Genomic DNA, 25098 nt, shown 5'->3' on the forward strand with positions numbered 1-25098 from the left:
TTATAAAATCAAACTATAGTTATCATCATAAATGGTATTCCTAGCAGAATATAAAAATATATATACATGTAAAAATATAAACATGAAGCATTTGGATTCCAAAAGAAGAAGTCTGTAACATATTCACCAGATCTTACAGCAGTATTTTTGTTTACAGCACTGCTATGCTATATGTAGTAGTCTCCAAAAATAGGCTCTCCAATGGACATCACCTCTTGGTATTCAGATTTTCATGTAGCCTGAGACCACATTAAATCTGAGCAGACTATGTGTAATCAAACCTTGTAGCTTCTGCTTTGCAACCTTGGAAAACCCACCGTGGAAAATAGCAGCTGCATTGAAAGTAATTTGAGTACTGGAGCATGCCATACTGTGGGGAAGCTCAAGCTAGCTGTGTGGAAAGACTGTATAAAAAGAGACTTCAATGCTGAGAGAGGCCCACCTGTTCCAGCCACTCAAGTTCAGGTGCCAGATACGTACATGAAGAACCCATTATGAACATTCCAGCTTCAAATAATTTGAAACTTTCATGCTGCCAGTAGTTTAGTGCTTTGGTTGATCTATTGTTACATAGTAAGCCATCAGTAATCTTTGGAGACATAAAAACCAATAGTCCTTCTTAATTTTTAGGTCAGAAATTTAGGTAGTGTACAGCAAATACAGCTATTTCTGCTCCACAATGGCTGCTAGCTTAAGTAGGGGGTGCTCAAATGTCTAAAGATGATTAGGATGACTCCAATAAAGCCACCAGCTGGAATGTTCATAATGGGTTCTTCGTGTATGTATCTGTCACCTGAACTTGAGTGGCTGGAACAGGTGGGCCTCTCTCAGCATTGAAGTCTCTTTTTATACAGTCTTTCCATGCAGCTAGCTTGAGCTTCCCCACAGTATGGCATGCTCCAGTACTCAAATTACTTTCAATGCAGCTGCTATTTTCCACGGTGAGTTTTCCAAGGTTGCAAAGCAGAAGCTACAAGGTTTGATTACACATAGTCTGCTCAGATTTAATGTTTATTTAAGAGATTTATATACATCGAAGATTACAACGATTTAAGTCCTAGGCATTTTCATGACAGAATGCATATATTTTCACAAATTCGGGTCTAACAGTCAGCCATTTCTTCAGATGGCACTATTAAAAGATTTCAATAACATACTTCAAACTTATTGGAAGATATATGAAAATATAATAGATACATATAATATTTAAGTAGCTCACTTGAATCTTTAATTTTTAGCCATTATTTTTTATATTAAAATCTCTATAAAATATGAGGAAATGACTAATGTATGTAATATGTAATACAATATATCTTATGGAATAGGTTTATGATCATAAAATTACTCCTAATGAGAAATGGTCTGCTGATTTTCTACATGTAAGTGTAACAGCCAGACCGGATTTCTCTGGGCCTGTTTGAGGGAGTAGCAGGTGGTGTTGGTTAAGGTAACTCTTAGCAGAATTAGTATGAGCAGAAAATAAACTGAATTAAAGAAAAGCTTGCTGGAACTAAGTAATATTGAGGAGTTCAGAAGGCAGGGTTTTTTGCTGTTGTTTGTTTTGTTTTGTTTTCTGAGACAGGGTCTCTCTCTGTCATCCAGGATGGAATGCAATGACACAACCTCGGCTCACTGCAACCTCCAACTCTTAGGCTCAAGTGACCCTCCCACTCAGCCTCCCAAGTAACCAGAGCCACAGGTGCGTACCACCACGCTAAGCTAATTTTTTGTATTTTTGGTAGAGATGGGGTTTCACCATGTTGCCCAGGCTGGTCTCAAACTCTTGAGCTCAAGCAATCCACCTGCCTAGGCCGCCCAAAGTGCTGGGATTACAGGCGTGAGCCACCTCACCCAGCCTTGGTTTTAGTTTTTTGGGGGGTGATTGTTGGGTTGTGTGGAAGCTGTGAAGAGTGAGATTGACCGTATTATCTAAGCAAACCACATTGTACCTTCTAAGGTTTAAAGCACTTATCAGGGAAATAATGTAACTGAAATATCTTTTTGTATGCTTTTGCCTAGTCAATATCCCTTTTTCTGTTTGTCTTTGTATCTAGAACCCACAGTGAAAAGAGCAAAATAAAAGCTTCAGGTCGTCTTTTTATCATGTCTATACAGACATAATCTGAATGTTACCCTGTGTTACAGGGCATTAAAATACATGGATTATCTAGCCTGTCAGTCATCTATTATTAATTACTACTAAAGATATTTAGTAGGGAGCTACTGAAATAATCATCAATGCTGTATTCCTCAAAAGCAGAGTTTCATAAAAGTTTATAAAAAGTTTAGCTGCTTCGACTCTAAAGTATCAGAGTACTAAATAAGTCCTTGTGAAACTGCCTTTGCAAAATTATGACTGAGACTGTGAAAGGTATCTAACCTAACCCACTCCATTTTGCTTCTAACCTCCAAGCTGTCCCTGTCCATTCCTGGGCATAGGCTGAACTAACTTTGGGTGAAACTTAGTTTATAGTTTAAAACAAAGATGTTAACAGACCTTTCCCAAAACAGAACTCCTTCTTGCCTGGGGACTAGATTGCCTTTGTAGGACTAACATTAGCCACAAGATTAAAAATTATGGTTTAGGAGTCATGCAGCTGGAGGCCACAAGATTCTGACCCTCCCTAAACTGCTCCTAACATCAGTGCTTAAGATATTTTGCATGTCCTGCTGCACCACCCAGATCAATAAACTGGCTCATCTGATCTAGTGGCCCCCTACCCAGAAACTGACTCAGCCCAAGAAAACAGCTTTCAATCTCTACAATTTCATCCCCGACCAATCAGCATTCCTGGCTCACTGGCTTCCCCACACACACCGAGTTGTCCTTGTAAACTGCTCACAAAATGCTCAGGGAGACGGGTTTGAGTAATAATAAAACTCCGGACTCCCACACAACCAAATCTGTGTGAATTATTCTTTCTCTACTGCAATTCCCCTGTCTTGATAAATTGGCTCTGTCTAGGCAGTGGACAAGGTGAACCCATTCGGTGGTTTCACTTGCATTATTGCAAATAAACAAACTAAAACATTGTCAATAGCTTGATGGATTTCTGTATAAGTTCATAATACATAAAAAATTTACGATATTTGAAGAAACTATAATCAGAGTGAACAGGCAACCTACAGAATGGAAGAACATTGTTGCAATCTATCCATTTAACAAAGGGCTAATATCCAGAAATTACCAACAATTTAAACAAATTTACAAGAAAAAAACAACAACCCCACGAAAAAGTGGGCAAAGGATATGAGCAGACACTTCTCAAAAGAAGACATTTATACGACCAACAAACATGAAAAAAACCTCATCATCACTAGTTGTTAGAGAAATGCAAATCAAAACCAAAATGAGATACCATCTCATGCCAGTTAGAATGGTAATCATTTAAAAGTCAGGAAACAACAGATGCTGGAGAGGATGTGGAGAAATAGGAACACTTTTACACTGTCGGTGGGAGTGTAAATTAGTTCAACCACTGTGGAAGACAGAGTAGCAATTCCTCAAGGACCTAGAAATAGAAATTCCATTTGACCCAGCAATCCCATTACTGGGTACGTACCCAAAGGATTATAAATCATTCTACTATAAAGACACATGCACACATGTTTACTGCTGCACTGTTCGCAATGGCAAATACTTGGAACCAAGCCAAATGCCCATCAATGATAGACTGGATAAAGAAAATGTGGTACATATATACCACGGAATACTATGCAGCCATGAAAAAGGATGAGTTCGCGTCCTTTGCAGGGATATGGATAAAGCTGGACACCATTATTCTCAGCAAACTAACACAGGAACAGAAAACCAAACACACATGTTCTCACTCATAAGTGGGAGTTGAACAATAACACATGGACACAGAAAGGGGAACATTACACACCAGAGCGTGTCAGGGGATTGGGGCTAGGGGAGGGAGAGCATTAGGAGAAATCCCTAATGTAGATGACAGGTTGATGGATGCAGCAAACCACCATGGCATGTGTATACCTATGTAACAAACCTGCACATTCTGCACATGTATCTCAGAACTGGAAGTATAATTTTTTAAAAATCACAACATTAATCTACAATTTTAAGAATGATAATCTAATCATCCTCTAAGATCCCTCTTATAACCATTGAATTGAAGGGTCAGCAAACTTTTTCTGTGAAGAATTAGATAGTAAATATTTTAGGCTTTGTGGGCCATACAATAAAGTCTCTGTCTCAACTACTTAAACCTAATGTTGTAGTGTAAAAACAGCCATAGACAATATGAAACAGAATGGGCCTGCCTGTGTTCCAATAAAACTAAACTTATGGACATTAAAATTTAAAATTTTGATACTTTTATGTATTATTAAATATAATGCTTTGCTTGAACTTCTTCAGTCCTTTGGCTCTAAAGGCCATGTTTTGAAGACCTCTGATCTAGAAGGCTAATTGTGTCAATATGGTAAAGCTGGTTAAAGATAATTATTGTGCAGTATAAAAGGGGTACTACATTAATATTCATGTCATAATTTGTTCATGACAAACTTCTGTCTTTAGCCCTGCAGAGAAGCTGTGTCACAGAAATTAAAACAAATCTATCGACTGGAATAGTGACTTTATGGGTTGGAAATACATCCTGGAGTTTTCATGAATAAATATTTGCCCTGAAAAGCTAGTTATTTTCTGCCAGTAGCAGAGAGAAACAGCACAGGACGCTTCTCCCTAAAATCTACACACCTCATTTTTAGCTCAAATCAGTCAAAATTCCAGAACATACCAATACCCAGAAATTATATGGTGTCACTCCCATAAATCATTTACAGACTAATTATCGAATGGCCAACGTTCTTGTGTCCATTAAACCTCATGAAGGCATCATTTCATACTAAATATCAGGTAAATATTTTTACATTTCATAACATGATGCAAGTGGCATTTTGGACAGGTTAATCTGGCACCACAGACACTGTGATCCTAATTATAGATTACTTTAGTATCATATTAGAGAAAGCTCATTAGAATTACCTATTATAGAACCTTGCACACTCCATAAGTCAAAATCTAATACACTCTAACCAATCTTCCTTTATATAAATTGTCATCACCAGTAAATCTGATTAGAAATAGTAATCATATGTAGGGTTATTACTTTCTAAGGTTACCATATGCAAGTTTCTTTTTGATTCATGTATAAAATATTTTGAATTTCAAACTATTAAGAATACTTTAAGATTCCAAGTTCCCACATTTTATAATAGTAAACAACTTCATTCTGGATGTCAGAGGACTTCTGCATTTTTTCAAAGGTACTGTCTCTTAGCCAAATGATTTATAATTACTCAATATATCATAAAGTGTATAAATAGCCTAGTTAGAAACGAAAGATTTTCACATACATTATGTGGCCAGCATACATATCCCATGTGAAGATCACAATTCCCAGTGTAAAAACTCACAGATGACATATCAGGCCTTTTTATTGTGTAGCAGGCCTTTACTATGTGACCCTGAAATTTGTAGTCATAAAACCTTCTACTTTACCAATTCAAGTCATTTTGCAGGATGGATCAGTTGACCTGTTGGCCTAATTGATTTTTCCACTGCTCCATTTCATAGAATTTGAATAGTCTCATTTCTCATGTTTCTGGAGTTTTTACCCTTCAAGGCTATTTTTTTTCTTAAGTACCGTAACACATCACTAGCATGTGCTGGAGGCTTTTTATGATGATCCATTGTACCAGCATCAGGTGACCTCCTAGCTCTGACTATTCTGCCATTGCATTTTTCATGGTATTTGGTGTGTGTGTGTGTGTGTCAGAGTCAGATATATTTTTTGATGATTAGAAGACTACATGGCATTATAAGCAGGCAACTTTCCTTCTTTCCTTGAATCATAACTCATTTCAGTTCAGTCAGAATAGAAATAATTTATTTGTAGATATGCAAGATGAAGCTGCTTCTTTCAGGAATGTTATTGCTTATAAATCATTAAATTGGCTATTACCACAGTTGCATGAACTTTGCAAATGAAATAGCAATATTGTGAATGTTTGAGAAACTACAATTCTTTGACTAACAATTAAAATATGACAGAATTGAAACTTAACATGCTTTGAAACCGGCATGTGTCCAAAAATGCCATTAAGTAATACTAAAACCAAATATTAAAACTAAAATATACAATGGTTTCAACGAAAAGCCCAATTATCAGTCCATAAAGAATAGTGGAAATATCTACATTGTTTTTGGTATTAACCTCATCCATATTTAGCGACTCGCATTTAAACTTATAAATGACCAAAGCACCTTAACTATCAAGAAGTAGTTATCTGATAGCCTCGGCCATCCTAATAGAACCTCATATCAGGAGTAAGTGGGGGAATAAAGGCTTATAAATTCCTAAAGTATTTATCACAAAGTTTGTTTTCAGAATCATAGCTACCATACTCTGCTTTTATTTTTAACAACTTTGGATATCTGTTTCTTCAGCTCACAGTGTGTATTAGGAGAGTTCATAGCTGCTAGAAATGAAAATATTGACGGAAGAAGAAATTCCTGCTAATTTTCTTTAGATCTGCCTTTAGCTACATAAAATATGTGTGGTTCTTCTTCTATATGACAAGCCCTCCTGTGTTTGAATGTAGTTAAGCCTCATGTAAGTCTTCCTATTTCAGGCTAAAATTCCCATCCTAATTTGTTATGGTTTTTAGACCTTTTACTATCCTATTAACCCTTTTTTGTTCCTGTAGTCTATTTGCATAATTAACAAGATCAGACCTAAACTACTTATTCCATTGTCAGCGATGAAATAGGCTTGGGAGATGATGGAATCATGGATCACATATGTTCTAAATAATCATTTTATTTTTAAGAATATTAGTCAAAAGTTAAGTTTTTCTAGTTGTTAAATTATTTGAAAATATGTTTCCATTGAATAAGCCACAAGTTTACACACTGCTTTTTCTCTGGTGTCACTCCTTTATATTTGCAAAATAATCCTCCCATTGCCATAGTTACACAATATGTCTGTTTAATTGATACATTTTAAACAAACCAAATGTCATTCGAGCAACAGATGGTTTCTGACTTAGATTAGATGTTGGAACTATTATGCAGCATACAACGAAATAGGAAAAACCTGGCACGCTCATTAATTGCATAAACACTTGGATCAAAATATTTCTTGTTTAATGTTAGTAAAAACCACAACAAAAAGTTGTGATGGTGAATGAATATCAGTTTTTAAATAATAACTATTAGAATGTTTCCCTAATAAACTTGGAGAATGCGCACATCAGCTAGTATGCTAGCAATTTCTTTACTGTGTTGAGTTTATGGATAGTGGTAACCTGTTTGTTTTAGGCCCATTCTGGTGTATATGAAACACGTTTATTTGATCTTTTTTACCTGGTTATCATTAGCACATGAAAAACAATTGCTACTTATGTAATATGTGTCATTTCCTGGAAATTAATATGAAATGAATAGACCAATATTTCCTTTGAACTTTTCTTACATTAAAAAAAAATGGAAGTTCTATTATCATCATAGGTAATCAAATAATAAATTAAAATAGCTGCATCTTCCAGCAATAATACGTACCAGTGCGGAAGATAATAGAAAGCAATATTGTGGTAAATATAGTTGTGGGTGGACGGGGGAGGAATTGTAATTAACTAACATCTGTAGTGCTACTGTAGTCTTTTACCTGTGGCTCTGTCTACAGAGATGTATTTCTTCTATAAGTAGGCTCCCGTCTACTTATTTTCCATATAAACAAAACATCTCTACATACTGTCCACTATACCCACATACTTTATACCACATACAGACATACACACACACAATGTTAAAAATAACCTCAAACTGACTGACAAAGAGTTTACAAAAAAATCATTATGCTCCAGTCCCAGGAGTAAATTGATATGACACTGCCCTTTTCATTGTTCTTAAAAAGGTATATACATGTACTTCTTAATTATGTCTACGTTGAGGATGGGAAGAGAAAGTGGTAGAAAGATATAGTCTCCAACTCCAAAACCCATAAATCAATATTATTTGGACCTTTGTAACACTACTTTGCTGCCTTTCATAACATTTGGGAATTAGATAAGGGTATGCAATTTTGGATAAAATTGATAGCTAGCTACTGCAACCAGTAGCTATCCAGTGGTTTTCAAAACATCAGCTATGTAGAAATCACCTAGTCAATCTGTTAATCATGCAAATGTCACAAGATCCTTGGGGTGCTGCTTCACCAGACAGAAACCTCTGTGGCCAATGGTGTCTTTGCCCGAGTTTTGCTTGGGCCCACAGGGCTTGTTCCACCCACTCAGCCTGGCAGGCTGCACTCGGCTCTCACTATCAGCCTGGATCCCAATGCCTAAGGGCAAGCCAGATGCAGGGCAGAGAGGGGTGTGTGAGTGAGCAAGCACAGGCTCTGGCCACTGCGCATAGCCAGGTACACTGGCTGCAGTGGGGTGGGCAGCTCCAGGTGCCAGTATGGGCACTGGCTCCCTGCAAGGCTGTGGCAAAACCAGGTATACTGCAAGTGAATTCCCCTGTGGGCACCGGGGAACGTGGTGGCACCTGGAAGCTTGGTGATGCCAGGAACCACAGAGCCCCAAAAATGGGTGTCACAGGTCCTCAGGGAGCTCCTAGGTCCGAGCTCCCCGAAGGGCACAGCTCTTCTCTTCTGTGCTCTTCTCTGCTCTTCTCTCCTCGTTACCCCCAACGTGGCAAGCTGGGGTGGGGGTGTGTGTTTCAGCCCTGTTTGTGTTATAGCTCTTTCAGTCCTGCCATTTGGTGGGTCCTGAGTCCTGCATCCAGGAAAAAGGAGGTATGCAGACAACTGGAGGGTGAGCAAGGTGAAGAGGTGCTTTATTGAGTGACAGTGCAGCTCTCAGGAGACCCGGAGTGGGCAGCTCCTATCAGCAGTTAGGTCATCCTGTCGTTTGCCCAAGTCTGACTGAATCCTGGGGTTTTTATGGACTTCAGAGAGGAGAAATTGCATGCTGATTGGTCTGTGGGCAGCCATGGGTGAGCCAGAAAAAGCACACATTCTCACTCTGGTCTGAGGAACTGGTCAGAGGGTCCCCAGGATTCAGACCCTCTCTGACCAGAAGGTGGGACTTCACCAGGGACCTGCCCCTTTCCAAGCAAAAGCTTGTCTGCCTTCTGCCACTATCTGTCATGTCATCCATGGCACCCAGGCTGTTCATGCCAAAGGGCACCTGCAGGCCCATGCCCAGCTGCCCTCCACACCCCCTCAGCTTCCCTCCTGTGCTTGTGGGTGGCCAAAGTCTGGAGGGGGCCGAGGTAGCAGTGGGCTGGTGAGTCAGCACCGCCAAAACCTCACACACACCCCACCAGGTTGCCACAGCGCCCAGGCTCCACCTCAACTTTGCTCCAAAATCGGAGTGGGCACCTGGAGAGCTGAGAGGCCAGGCAGCAGGAGCAGGCACTTTCAAGCCTGCTGGGGCAGGAGGGCTTCGCATCTCCAAGAGCACAGGATGTCTGGGGCAGCAGCCCCAGCTGAGAGGCTGGGCAACTACACCTGGGAGGGTGGGGCTCACCCCTCCAACTCAGAGTGGGGCAGGGCTCCCACCTGTTCCTGGTTCCCACAGGCTCTGTGAAGCATGCAACCCTGGCCACGCCTCTCCCACTGCAGCTGGTGTCATGACAGTGGCCAATCCAGAGAGCCTCAGCTGCCATCACAAATACCTGGGTTTCAATATTCAAATATTTTGTTCTGTATTAGTAGGTCTGAAGTAAGATTCGGATTATTTAATCCATATGATCTACCATCGAGTGAATGTTTGTGTCACCCTAAAATTCATGTTAAAATATAATCACTGATGTGATGGCATCTGGAAGTTAGCCTTTGGGAGGTGCTTAGTTCATGAGGGCAGATCCCTCATTAATCAGATTAGTGCCCTTATATAAGTGACTTCAAAAACCTCTTACCCCTTCTGACATGTGAGTACACAGTGAAAAGACGCCTCCTTGTCTATGAACCAGGAAGTGAGCCCTCACCAGATACTGAATTTGCCAATACCTTGATCTAGGACTTCTTAGCCTCCAGAACTGTGAGAAATAAATATCTGTGGTTTATAAGCCACCTAGTTAATAGTATTTTATTATAGCAGCCTGAACAGATTAAGATATGGCTCTTTGACAATTTCAGAAACATATATATTTATATGTATGTCTGAAAGAAAACTGGGTATGCTGATTTTTCTACATATGTTCATAATAGACTCTCATTTAACATTTTAATATGAATGACCATACTGGAGTAATGAAATTCTAATGATGTCAGACTGTACTCTAATTAGAACAATTTTGGAATATGATTATTCCATAATTTTTATTCTATAGATATCTCATTTTGCCACAATATTATATTAAATCACATCTCTTGCCTTGACACTCATTAAAGGACCATTAAACTAGACAACTTACAGTAAAACTATGAAATAAAAACTCTGAAACTTCGATCATTATTTTCCCTAACAATCAAAAATGAATCTACACAAAAATATCTTACTAAATTGATAATATTAGTCATTTGAAGGCATTTGAAATCATTATGGGCAATATTTCTGGGATTTTTATTGCCCATATACCCTCTTTGTAGATCAAAAATACATTGCATTGACCAGAGAAATCATGATCACAGTTTGTTATCTATTGAATGATTAAGTTCTATAACATTCAAAAGTTATAGGATTATCTTAAAAATAAGAGACTAATTCTTAAACATGAATATATTCACTTTTACTTGGAAAAATTGATGAATTATATTTGTATATATTGATAATTTTAAAAATATTTCTTTGGATGTCTGAAATGTTTTTAGTATTACAGGTTCCCAACATTGCTAGAAAAGAATTTGTTTTTCAAAAATATTTTGAACATGTTTCCTGATCATAACGCAAAACACAAGTGACTCATTAGTAACTGACATAAAGGTCAGGAGTTAGAACTGGTGGTACTTTCAAAACTGCCATTAGCTAATCATGTTTAAATTTAAAGAATGTTAAATTAAACATATTGGAATATTAAGTTATTGCCACAAATAAATACAGGATTTTTTTTTTTTCAGAAAGTGATACTGAAAAGAGGAAGAACCAAGTGCTATTTATCTTACCTACAGAAAGAGTAGCACACTCTTAACATTTGCTTCTGTTTTGACATCAGTCTTTGAAATACATTTTACTAATCTAGACTTCACGTTGACTTAGTCATCACAGAAAACCAGGCAGCTTAAAATCCTAATAGGAATATGACACAAAAGAATCAATTGAGCTCTATTGTTGAACGGTGAATTTGCTGTATATTAGTGCTGCTAGATCCTTTTTATTCCATAGCTATATGAAAATGCAAATCCTCAAATCTCTTCAGTGTGTTTGTTAAATTTGGTTACTTTTCATGCTCCTCTAACATTGCTTATTTATGAATCTATTAAAATTTTATTGTGGTAATAAAGCAAAAGCAAAATAATTACATCACTTAGAGAAAATAACACAAGTTACTTGATGTTAGCAGGGTAAACTCTAAAGTTGGAAAGTGGTCGTGAGAGATGGAATAAATTCAATTTAAAGACAATTGCTCACCCCACAATTGATTTTTTAAAATAAGTTTGACATGTCAGTTTGTGGTTCATTTTATGAAATAGATTTTATTCTGATTTAAATAACAGCAAAATATGTTGTGAGATATACATTTAAAAATATGATCTCAGACCTCATAGGAGAAAGAAGGTCAGAAAGAATATATATTGATGGTAGGAAGAATACACACACACACACATGCACATGCATTCATATATGCACGATGTTTTTCAAAAGTCTAGGCCCATCAATATTTCTTAATTTCTTTCTGGGGTTATTTAAAAAATTATATTTAACAAACAAAACATATTAAAAGTCATTTAAACAAGTAAATACTTCAAATAGGCAATAATCTTAACTAGATACTACTAGCAAATATATTTAATGTAATAATCGAAAATACATAGAAACATAAGCTAATTCTTAAAAATATAAATGAATGGAATGATTCAAAAGTAAGTGAGATAAACTCTTAAAAATCTGCATGCTTAGTTTTATATTTAATAATACCAAATATTTACAAAAAAAATTTCATTAATTGCATATTCAAAAATTTTTTCCATGCCAGTGTATTATGAAGAAATTACATCTAAGTTTGCTTACCCATATATTCTTATAATATCAACATAAATCACTAATTTATTTCACACCAATAATTTCAAGATAATTATTAATAATTTAATTTGATAAGCCTAGGGACATTTTAGTACATTTTATACACAGTTTAAATATGGACTAACAAGATCTGAATTACATTTCACACATGGTGATACGGATGATCATTTTAAAATCTGGCTCAACTGAATTCCAAAGACATTTGTTAAATGGCAACAGTGTAACATTTGTTAAATGTTGCTTATTACACTTGAATACAACTCAGATCCAGAGAACCTATTATTTTCAACTGAATCAACAAAAAGCTCACATTCCAGGAGAATCATACTTCAGTCAAACAAATATAACCAATTATCACACTAGAAATGTAGCATACTGTGAAGCTTCCACACTTACTATTCCTTTGTTAGGAGGAAAAAAAATAAACTTTTAATTGATATTCTAAAGTCTTGGTAAAGGCCCTCCTGATTATTACTATGCTAAATGCAAATATCTGGAGAAAAACAGTGAGCACTCTCAGGGAGACAATGGATAAATCCTCTTTGGATAAAAGAAAAACGTTAAGATAACAAACTTGTACTGTGGCAACTCAGGGCAGTATTCTGTGGTGGAAAAGATAAAATGTGAGTTATACCTAATTCAATTGAAAATAATCTTCAGAAATTAAAATTTGGTAAATGTCTTTTAAAGGGTTACCTTATTGATTTTTTAAAATTCATATCATAAAAAAAGTACTGGCCAGGAAAATATACAGTTCCATGATTCATTTCTGAAGAAAAAAATGACAAATATAAAAGTGAGGTTTTGAAGATGCAATACAAACAACATAAAACTATATGAAAATAAACCATGGAAGTTATAACTTTGGTCACTTCATTAAATACAATTATATATAAAAACTTGAAAATTTAATCTCATAGGAACATGCATTCTTGATCTTTAAAATGTCTCATTTTGTAGTGAAACATCTATAAACAAGCAAATTATTATTTTTTTAATTGCCATAGGAGTTGAGTGGAAAATTGGTTATTGGAATAGGATGAGTGCTGTGAAGACTTAGAAAAATAGGATACAATTTCACTTAGATGAATGGATGTAAATGAATCCAGTTCACTTGTTTGAACACTGTCTTCTGTTTAAAAACATCAGTTGATTCAGTAAAGCATTACCCTTTAGGTTTACATTAAAATATATAGGCACATTTCTAAGGATCAAGTATAATTATCTTTCTGATATAATAATTTGATTATTAATGAGCTGTTTTAAAAAATCAAAGTGGTTAATACCTCTTAGCCTCATTCAAGAGCAGCCTACTTCCTAATTTCTCTCAGAGATTTTAAGATTCAGAAGCATCCTTTTAAGAGTTATATTCTGCTCTTTTCTTACTTTGAAATCTAACGCAGTGAAGGACTTGAAGACGCATCACTCCAAAATATGCTCTGCTAAGGGCATTTGAAAAACAGCAGGTGCAAGAAGTTCACTCTGACCTTCACTCTGTTTCTTAAACAGCAAGAGATGAAATCCCCATGTGAAAAATATCCTCATTATACTGGAAGGCAAGAAACTTTGTCCTCAAGGACAGAAAATTGAGACTGAGGGAAATCTGTACAAACTTTGTTAAACCAACCTTATCTTCTTAGTCACAACTCTTACACAATTAACTACCCGAGCCCAAACCCCTTTACCTTGTCAGATTTTCACAATTTACTATATTTAGTACAATACAGCATATAAGTTTTCAGCTCCAACTGCATTTTTGAGTCTTCCTTTCCTTATTTATGAAGATTCCCATGCCATGTAAAATTTGTATTGAATAAATATGTATACATTTCTTCTACTGATCTGTCTCATGTCAGTTTAATTCCCATGTCCAGCTGAAAAAATCCTAGAGTAGAGGCAAAAGTTTGCCTTCCTTTTAGCAGTCTCTGAAACATATTTTAATCTCCTATTATCAATTTATGAATAATTATTTTTAAACATTTGCAAATTCATTTAATTGAGATATCAACTTGAGTCAGATGATTCAATCTAGTTAATGAATAGTCATTTATGGTGTAAAATTGTTTAAATTGTATAATCAAATCTAAGTGCTAGGCCTTATTACTCTGCGATGCCTCTTCAATTTAGCTGAAAATAAATGTTCTATTTATAATATAGTTTTTGGTGATCTATCAATGATACGTGCTTAAAATTAGTGGTTTTCAAACATTAGACACATACAGAAATATAACAATTGATAAACTATTAAATACTTATGATGCATTTCAACTTCATTTAAAATACATTGTATAAATGAGACACTGGAGACCAGTGGTGACCGTGGGGATTGGGGTGGGGGAAGCCACTGTGGCCACTGCCGCTGCCGCTCCTGCTCCTGATGTTGTGGCTGTTGTTCCGGGAGCTGCAGCCTCCGCCATTACCGTTTACCCCACACAGCAAAGGCCCCGGAACTTCCAGGATCACATAGTTCCGGTCCTGCTGAGAGGAGAAGACAGCAAGGCCAGGTGAGAGGAGGGGAAGGAGAGTGAGGCACATGTTCGGTCCCTGATGGCTCCACGTCATGTCTCTGAGCACTCCCGCCACTTGAAGAAGTCACTTTTTATTGTATTAGTTTAGCTCACTTTAAAACATATTCTTCATAACAGTGTAAAATTGAGGGTTAGATTATTGTCCTATATCTATCAAAGGGAAGTAACAGGAATTACTTATCACAAAAAAATAGCATTGTGATATTTTCTGAAAGTAGAGGCTGATATTGATAGTCGTGAATTACTCAGTGTCCTACATGGATTCTGGCTTTAACTTCTTTTTCAATTAGCATTGAGCTTAGGAAAAAGGTAGTTTATTCAGCCAAAACTGACAAATAGGATCGAATTAAAACTAAAGACCTTCTGCACATAAAAAAAAACTATCATCAGAGTGAACAGGCAACCTAGAGAATGGGGGAAAATTTTTGAAATCTACCCATCAGACAAAGGTCTAATATTCAGAATCTACAAAAAACTTAAACAAATTGACAAGAAAAAAAAAATTCCATAAAAAAAAAATTGGGGGAAGCATATGAAAAAACACTTCTCAAAGAAAACATGTATGCAGCTAACAAACGTATTAAAAAAACTCATTATCACTGGTCATTAGAGAAATGCAAATCAAAACCACAATGACATACCATCTCACACCAGTTAGAATGGTGATTATTAAAGAGTAAGGAAACAACAGATGCTGGTGAGGCTGTGGAGAAACAGGCGTGCTCTTACACTGTTGGGAGTGTAAATTAGTTCAATCATTGTGGGAGATATTGTGGTGATTCCTCAAGGATGTATAACCAGAAATAATATTTAACCTAGCAATCCCATTACTGGGTATAGACCCAAAGGATTATAAGTTATTCTACTATAAAGACACATGCACACATATGTTCATTGCAGCACTATTTACAATAGCAAAGACTTGTAAACAACTCAAATGCCCATCAATGATAGACTAGATAGAGAAAATGTGGCACATATACACCATGGAATACTATGCAGACATAAAAAGAATGAGTTCATGTCCTTTGCAGGGACATGGATGCAGTTGGAAGCCATCATTCTCAGTAAACTAACACAGGAACAGATAACCAGACACTGCATGTTCTCACTCATATGTGGGAGTTAAACAATGAGAACACATAGACACAGGAAGGGGAACATCACAAACCGGGGTCTGTCAGATGGTTGGGGATGAGGGGAGGGAGAGGATTAGGACAAATAACTAATTCATGTGGGGCTTAAAACCTAGATGATGGGTTGATGGGTGCAGCAAATCACCATGGCATATGTATACCTATGTAACAAACCTGCAGGTCCTGCACATGTATCCCAGAACTCAAAGTAAAATGAAATAACTAGAAAAAAAGAACTAGAAACAGAAGAACAAAGCTAGCAGAAAAAAAACTTTTTTTAAATAGAGCAGATATAAACAAAATAGAGAACATAAAAACAGTAGAAAAAATATGTAAACTAAGTATTGAATCTTCAAAGAAGTAAACAAAATTGACAAGTTTTTTTCCAGACTTACTAAAAAAAAGAGTGAGGAATGAAATAATTAACATCAGAAATGACAAAGGAGATGCTACAATTAATTCTACATAAATAAGAATTCTAAGAGTGTACTATTATAATTCTTAATTGTCTATAAAAGACAATTCTACACCAAAAAATTAGGTAACCGAGATGAAATAATCAAATTTCTGAAAAGTGCAACTTATAGAACCTGACTCATTAAAAAAAAAACAAAAAAACTGAACAGACCCATAACTAGGACAAAGATTGAATTAATAATTAAAAAAAAAAATCCCAACATATAAAAGCCCAGGACCTGATAGTTCCACTGGTGAATTGTCATAAATATTTGTATTAGTCCATTCCATGCTGCTAATAAAGACAGCAGGTACAGACACTGAGTAATTAGAAAGAGGCTTGGTGGGCGCAGTGGCTCATGCCTGTAATCCCAGTATTTTGGGAGGCCAAGGCAGGCAGATCATGAAGTCGGAAGATTGAGACCATCTTGGCCAACATGGTGAAACCCTGTCTCTAGTAAAATATAAAGAATTAGCTAGGTGCTGTGGTGTGCACCTGCAGTCCCAGCTACTCAGGAGGCTGAGGCAGGGGAATCACTTGAATCCAGGAGGCGGAGGCTGCAGTTAGCTGAGATCGTGCCACTGCACTCCAGTCTGGCGACAGAGCAAGACTCTATCTCAAAAAAAAAAAAAAAAAAAAAAAAAAGGAGGTTTAATTGACTTACACTTCCACAGGCTGGCAAAGCCTTGGGAAACTTACAATCATGGTGGAAGGAGAAGCAAACACATCCTTCTTCACATGGCGGCAGCAAGGAGAAGTGCCAAGCAAAGGTGGAAAAAGCCCCTTATAAAACCATCAGATCTTCTGAGAACTCACTATCATGAGAACAGTAGGAGGAAAACCACTGCATGATTTCATTTTCTCCAACTGGGTCCCACCTTTGACATGTGGGGAATACTACAATTCATGGTGAGATTTGGGTGGGGACAGAGTTAAACCATATCAATATTTAAAGAAGAGTAAACACCAATCTTCTTCGAAGTATTCCAAAGAATTCAAAGAGAGATTGCTTTCCAGGCACAGTCTTGCACCACATAACAACATTTCAGTAAATGATGAACCACATATATGACAGTGGTCTCATAAGATTACAATGGAGCTGAAAAATTCCTATAACCTAATGATATGATAGCTATTGTAACATCGCAGCACAATGCATTACTCACGTGTTTGGGGCAATCCTAGTATAAACAAATCTACTGGCCAGATGTGGTACTCACACCTTTAATTCCAGCACTTTGGAAGGCCACAAAAGGATGATTGCTTGAGTCCAGGAGTTCCAGACCAGCCTGGACAACATAGTGAGACCCTGCCTCTAATTTTAAAAAAAACAATACAACAATGACAACAGCAAAAACCTATTGCACTGCTAATGGTATAAAAGTAGAGACATACAATTATTTATAGTACATAATACATGATAATGATAATAAACAACTATGTTATTGGTTTACATATTTTCTATACTATACATTTAACTGTTATTTTAGAGTATACTCCTTCTATTTATTAAAAAAAAAAGTTAACTGTAAAACAGCCTCAAGCAGGTCTTCTGGGAGGTATTTCAAAATAAGACACTGTTTATCATAGGAGAAGACAGCTCTGTGCATGTTATTGTCCCTGAAAACCTCCCAGTGGGACAAGATATACAGGTGAAAACAGTGATATTGATTATTCTGACCCTATGCAGGCCTATGCTAATGTATGTGTTTATGTATTAGTTATTGACAGAAAGATTCACAAGTTTAAAATATAGAAAATATTTAAAACTAGAATAAGCTTATAGAATAAGAATAGAAAGAAATAAAAATTTCTTTTTCTTCTTCTTTTATTTTAAAGGAAGGATCTTCTTATGTTGCCCAGGCTGGAGTACATTGTCTATTCACACGTGCAATCTTTTTAGCACACTACAGCCTGGACTCAAGGAATTGCCCTGTTTCAGCCTCCCAAGTATTTGGAATTACAGGTGCCCACCACTGTGCCCAGCAAAGAAGAAACAATTTGAGCTATAAAATGTGTTTTTGTCTTAAGCTAAGTGCTATTACAACAGAGTCAAGGAGCTAGAAAAAAATACAAGTTCACAGGCTAAAAGAGTCATAGAAAGCTAAGGTTCATTTATTATTGAAGAAAGAAAAATATTCTTTTGTAAATTTAGTGTAGCCTGTGTACATGTTTATGAAGTACACAGTAGTGTAAAGTAATGGCCTAGGACTTCACATTCACTCACCATTTATTCATTGACTCATCCAGAGCAACTTTCAGTCCTGCAAACTCCATTCATGTTTAGTGCCCTATACAAGTGCACCATTTTCTATTTTTTTTTTAAAGTGTATATATATATATATATATATATATATATATATGTATATGTATATATGTATATATAATTGCGCTTTAGGTTCTGAGGTCTCTATTTTTTGTACTAATTTTTACTCTACCTTTTATATGCTTAGATACACAAATACTAACCTTTGTGTTGCCTATAGTACTCAGCAGAGTAACATGCTGTACAGGTTTGTAGCCTAGGAATGATAGGCTATGCCATATAGCCTATGTATGTAATAGGCTACAGCATGTAGGTTCATGTAAGTACAGTCTATGATGTTCATACAATGACAAAATCCCCTAACAATGCATTTCTCAGAACATATTGCCATTGTTAAGTATCACATGACTATAATTATATGAGGAAAGCATTACCATGATTCCAAAGCTAGACTAAGACACTATAAGAAAACTACACACCAATATCCCTAATAAAAATCCAAAACAAAATACTATCAAAGAGAATTCAACAATATATTTAAAAAGTTTACACACCAAGACTGAGTAGTAATTATTCTGTGGAGAAATGCAGAGACAATTCAACATACAAAAATCAATGACTGTACTATACCACCTAACGGAATGAAAGGAAAAACATACTTCATCATATCAATGTATGAAGAAAAACAGTTGATGAATTTCAACACTCTTTTATCATTTTAAAAAGACATTAAACCAAGTACAAATACAAGGAAACTATTTTAACATTATATCATATATGAAAAGCATGCAGCTAATATTATATTCAGTAGTGACTGTAGGATTTCCCTCTGAGATCAGGAATAAGTTAAGGATAACTACTTCCACCACTTGTATTCAACATGCTACTGGAAGTCCTAGCCAAAGCAATGAGGCAAGAAAAAAGAGTAAAAGTCATCTAAATTGGAAAGAAAGAAGTAAGATTATCTCTGTTTTTAGATGGCATGATCTTAGATATATAAAATCCTAAAGATTCCACAGAAAAAAACAAAAACCCCATTAGAACTAATAAATAAAATCAGCAGAGTTACACCTAAAAATCAGGCTTCTAAACATTAACAATGAATAATGCAAAAATATGATTAAGAAAGCATTTCCATTTACAATAGTATCAAAACAATAATGTATGTATGTATAAACTTGACAACAGAGGGGAAAGATAGACACCGAAAACTACAAAATGTTGCTGAAACAAATTAAAGAAGACACAAATAAGTAGAAAGATATTCTAAGTTCATAGATTATAATACTTAATATTGTGCATGTTTCAACACCTCCCAAAGAGATCCACATATTTAGTGTAATATCTATCAAAATCTAAAAGGTGCTTTTTAGAGAAATGAAATAATTCATCCAAAAAAACACATGGAATTTCAAGGGACCTGCAATAGTGAAAACAATCTTGAAAAGAAGAATAAAGTAAAAAGTCTCACACTTATTTATTTGTAAACTTACTACAAATTTACAATAATCAAAGTGGTATGGTACTAGAAAAAAGACAGATAAATAGGCCAACAAAATAGATTAGAGAACCGAAAAAGAAAGGTTCACATATATAGTCAAATGATTTTTATCAAGAGTGCCAAAACAATTTAATCAGAAAAGAGCAGTCCTTTCAACCAATAATTGGGAAACCTTAATACTCACATGCAAATGAATGGAGGTGGACCCTTTCCTTTCAATATATACAGAAAAACTCAAAATGCATCAATAACATAAATGTAAGACGTAAAACTATAAAACTATTAGAAGGAAACAGAAAGAAAAAATTTCATGACATTGCGTTTGGCAATGAGTTCTTAGAAATAACACCAAAAATACAGAAACAAAAGAAATAATAGATGTATTTGACTATACAAAATTTAAAATTTTCATGAGTCAAAAAACACAATCAAGAGAATGAAAATACAACCTACAAAGTGGAAGAAATATTTTCAAATCCTACATCTGATATAGGGTTAATATCCAAAATATCTGAAGAACTCATACAACTCAAAAATAATAAATAAGTAAATAAGTAACTCCTTTAAAAAATGGGCAAAGGATTTGAATAGACATTTTTCCAAGGAAGATGAACATATGACCAATATGCACATGAAAAGATACTCAGCATAATAATTAGGGAAAAACAAAACTACATTGAGATATCACTTCACATCCATTAGAATGCCTACTATTAAAACATAAAATAACAAATGTTGATGAGGATGTGGAGAAAGTGAAATCCTTGTATACTGTTGGTAGAAATATAAAATGCTACAGTCTCAATATAAAACAATGCAGCAATTTTTCAAATAATTTAAAGTATGATCCAGAAATTCTACATCTAGATATGAACACACACACCCAGAATCAGGGTCTCTAAGATTCATGTGTACTCCTATGTCCATAGCAGAAATTTTCAGAATAGACAAAAGATAAAAGCCACCCAAATGTCCATTGACAGATAAGTGGATAAACACAATGTGGTATACATGTTAAAAAGGAAGGTATTTTTGACACATGCTACAATGTGGATGTACCTCGAGAATATTATGCTAAGTTAAATAACCCAGTGACAAAAAGACAAATACTACTTGAGTCCACTTATCCGTGGTAACAAGAGTAGTCAAATTAACATAAAGTAACACAGTCCTTGCCCCAGGTTTGGATACAAGGAAGAATGGGGCATGATTGTTTCATAGGTAAAGAATTTCAATTTTGTAACATGAAAACAGTTCTGGAGATGGATGAGGTTGATGGCTGCACAAGAATGTGATGTACTTAACAACATTGAACTCTATAATTAAAAACTACTACAATGGTAAGTTTTATAATACCTGTATTTCACAACAAATCTTCTAAAAGCTAACAGTGACATATTATAAGTTATCAGAAAGAAGAGAGCATTTGTAAAATGGAGATAGTAATAAAAACAAAAAAAATCCAATAAATCAGGGATTTTTTAAAAAGCTACAGATTGAGAAATGTCACTTGAATTTGGTCATCATTGGTTTTCTTTAAGGATATAAAGCTGGAAAAGATAATTCCATGTTGCAAGAAGTCAAAGAGCTGATGTGTTATGACAGCAGTTACAAAATTATCTTTCAAATAGTTTGGAGGGAAAAGGAAGTGAAGAGTTTCAGCAAATGTCTGAAGGAAAAGTAGGGTTTACGATGTTTAGAATTGTTTGCCTTTTAAAATAATAAAGACCTGATCATGTGTAGCGATATAGGAAGATCAAATAGACAAATAACTTAAAGATGCAAACAGGGGGAATTGAAAGGAGATAAATACTTTTTTCTCGAAGACAGTGACCAAAATATAGACAATGAAAGGAAAGATTCAGAAATACTCTAAAAAGTGTAAACAAGATAAGATGAAAAAAAAAACTGGTTTAGTTATCTTAATCTCCTAAATAAATAGTAGTTGAGATAAGAGCTGGCAAATTGTGAGTGACATAAGATGGAACTAAGAATTTCAAATAAATTAAATAAATAAATAAATCAGCTTCTTGGGATAATGTGTTAAGAAATAATAAGAAATTTAATTAAAAAAAAATACTTCCCAGAGGTGCCAAGAGCCCTAATACAGTTAGAAGTATGAATTTATAGTGGCCCAACACAGCCCATTTTAAGAAACACAAATTCCAGCAGTTTTGGAAATGTGGGAGCCAAAAAGCAAAATATTGACTTTTTCTTGCTTTTAAAAATGAATGACACCTTAGTGAGCTAATGAAGACCTGCAGTACCCAGAATAGTGCCTGGAGCATAGAGACACTAAGTAGATTTAGTTGTATGCAATGGCTTTTTAAATATGTATGATGTAGTAAAAGACAACTTTGAAAAAAAAGCTAAATGAGAAGTTTGATGATATCTAGAAATCTTACAAATGAAGGGAAGAAATGTATTTCTACTCTAGAGATCTAAAACATTGTTTTGAGTTGGCTAATCTCCAGTATTTTCCCTGCAATATTTTAAAGAATACCCACATATTGTAATTGATCATTTGAGTTATGCATATCGAATTTAGATAGGACCAATTTCAAGAAAAAGGTGTTCTATTTATTTATATCCTGTGCAATATACTTCGTAAATTCAAAATATTTTGAGCATTAAAATGCTCCAGTGTTTCAAATGCTGTAGAAATGGAAATGATACTATCACCCTAAAATGATTTTTCAATGAAAGCAAGCAGTAACATCAGAAAAGCAAGAAATAAAGCTATATTTCAATTTCACAAAGTATAAAGTACATACAGTACATATACAAAGTATAAAGTACTGTACAAGCACTTCTAAAAAGAAGAAAACAGTTGAAATTAAGTTTTTAAATGTTATATTTTAAGCTTTGTAAAACGTACTCTTCAGATCTTTCATATTCGGATAATTTATTTAAAAAATAGTTGCTTAAGGAGTGAGAAAATAAGGATGCTAGCAATAAAACTTGATGGAGAGATTAATTTGTGCTTAGTCACATAGATTTGTTTGCTCTTACAGACAACTCCTTTGAAAAGGCATATTAAATACGTACCTATTTGGCACAATCACTGAGGAAGACTAAAATGACTATTATTTTAATGGGTCAATATTGTGTTTTAAGGAACATTTATAAAGTTAACAGAAGTATCAAATGCTTCTACCCACAAGAGAATAAAATACCTATAGTATTCTATCTTATATGATGCTCCTAGGTAATAGTTTTATTCGCTTGGTATAGTAAGATCTACTTACCATGTACATAACCTAAAATGCAATGATGAAGAGACAGTTAGATGCCATATACTTTCAGCTGCTGAGGTATACATACTTTAGTTCATTTCTAGCCCTGTATATCTTAAATGTCAGAGTCAATCAAATCTGTTGTGTCACAATATAAATCAAATATTATGTCCACTGAAAACACTGGTTTTTGATTCACTGAATTTTATCATAGATACATGAACTTTGCTTTAAACTGAAGTTTAAATTCCACTAGTTTGCTTTTATCATACTGTGTAAGAAATTAATACAACAATCCAAGCTGTTCATTGTGTGTATGTACCAAGGGATACATTTACCCTTAATTGTTGTGAGAAATCTATTTAGATGTTTTATGCTAACGTAGTACCTTATAGACTTTTAATTACAGTCAGTTCTCACAGTGCTTTTTCTTTCCTTCTGATCAATAAATGTGAATAATGAAATACCGAATTTTACCGCATTAGTGGCCATCAAAAATAGCCAATCACTTCTGCACATTCCAAAAGACGGAGATAACTCACACACAAAATAATGCGTGTTTATCCTCCTCCATTCCGAATCTAATCAAGTTGAATATATATTTTTTTCTAACAAAGGGCAGCTTGGCAGAAAAAAAAACATAAATGAAATTAGATGAAAAAATAGCAATGCCTGCCCCAGGCAAGAGAAACCACCACTCAATTAATTTACAGGGAAAATGTACATTATAGATATTGCCTTCTGATGACAGCTTTTCACATGAATCAGATTGTAAGGCTGAAGGACTGCAGATTAGTGAAAACTGATGAAATCATAAATGTCCTTGCTTTAAGATTATTACAGCCTGAGGTAGAAACTTCCTTTTTTTTTTTTAAGGAGGGAGAGAGAGAGGGAAAAAGGGAGTGAGGGAGGAAGAGAAAAAGAGAAGAAAGAGAAGAGAAAAGGGGAGAGAGAACAGGAGTCTTGCTCTATTGCCTAGGCTGGAATGCAATCTAAAAATAGGTATTGAAAACCTTTTTATACTGATAATTGTGCTTAACAGCGAAGACAGGAAGGAATAAGGGAAGAAATAACAAACAAACAGCCAATCAATATTTCATTTAAGTCTATGAAATGCTATGCAAATACTGAAGAGTGATTTACTTCAAATTATGTGGTCACTTTCAAAATAGGTGTAATGTGATACTGAGAAAAATGTATGTTCTATGGACCTGGGGTGAAGAATTCCATAAATATTCACTGAGTTTACTTGTTCCAGGTCTGAGTTCAAATCATAGATGTCCCTGTTAATTTTCTATCTCATTGATCTGTCGAATATTAACAATGTGGTGCCAAAGTCTCCCGCTATTATTGTACGGGAGTCCAAGTCTCTTTATAAGTCATTAAGAACTTGTCTTATGTGTCTGGGTGCTCCTATATTGGGTGCATATATATTTGTGATCATTGACTCCTGTTGTTGCATTGATCCTTTCACCATTATGTAATGTCCTTCTTTGTTTCTTTTAGTCTTTTTTACTATTAAAGTCTATTTTGTCAGAGACAAAAGTTACAACTCCAGTTTTTTTTGTTTTTGTTTTTGTTTTGCTCTCCATTTGATTGGTATGTCTTCCACCAACCCTTTAAGTCTTAGTATGTCCTTGCTTATGAGATGGATCTGGATACAGTGTACCGATGGGTTTTGACTTTTTATTCAATTTGCCTGTCTGTGTCTTTGATTGGGGCATTTAATCCATTTAAATTTAGGATTAATATTGATATTTGTGA

General features: G+C 35.1%; 1 protein-coding gene across 2 annotated transcripts in view; it reads right to left on the reverse strand.

Moving 5' to 3' along the window:
- PCDH11X (protocadherin 11 X-linked) overlaps positions 1-25098 on the reverse strand; it is an 826171-nt gene that overhangs the window by 256655 nt on the left and 544418 nt on the right. The window lies entirely within an intron of this gene.

Source organism: Aotus nancymaae, unplaced genomic scaffold (assembly GCF_030222135.1).
Source record: "Aotus nancymaae isolate 86718 unplaced genomic scaffold, 86718_ANA_hifiasm-v0.15.2.pri h1tg000004l, whole genome shotgun sequence".
Taxonomy (NCBI): Eukaryota; Metazoa; Chordata; class Mammalia; order Primates; family Aotidae; genus Aotus; species Aotus nancymaae.